Source organism: Arachis duranensis, chromosome 9, assembly GCF_000817695.3.
Source record: "Arachis duranensis cultivar V14167 chromosome 9, aradu.V14167.gnm2.J7QH, whole genome shotgun sequence".
Lineage (NCBI taxonomy): Eukaryota > Viridiplantae > Streptophyta > Magnoliopsida > Fabales > Fabaceae > Arachis > Arachis duranensis.
The window spans coordinates 38,533,371-38,533,766 of record NC_029780.3 but is presented as its reverse complement, the minus strand read 5'-3'; positions in this window follow the sequence as shown (position 1 = coordinate 38,533,766).

The window sequence follows — 396 nt, the reverse complement described above, 5'->3', positions numbered from 1 at the left end:
AAATGTTTTAATTCAAAAGAACAAGAAGTACATGAATTTCGAAAATTGTCCTTGAATTTAATTTAATTATATTGATGTGGTGACAATACTTTTTGTTTTCTGAATGAATGCTTGAACAGTGCATAAATTTTGATCTTGTTGTTTTTGAATGTTAAAACTGTTGGCTCTTGAAAGAATGATGAACAAAGAGAAATGTTATTGATGATCTGAAAAATCATGAAATTGATTCTTGAAGCAAGAAAAAGCAGTGAAAAAGAAGAAGCTTGCGAAAAAAAATGGCGAAAAAAATAGAAATAAAAAAGAAAAAGCAAGCAGAAAAAAGCCAATAGCCCTTAAAACCAAAAGGCAAGGGTAAAAAGGATCCAAGGCTTTGAGCATCAATGGATAGGAGGGCCC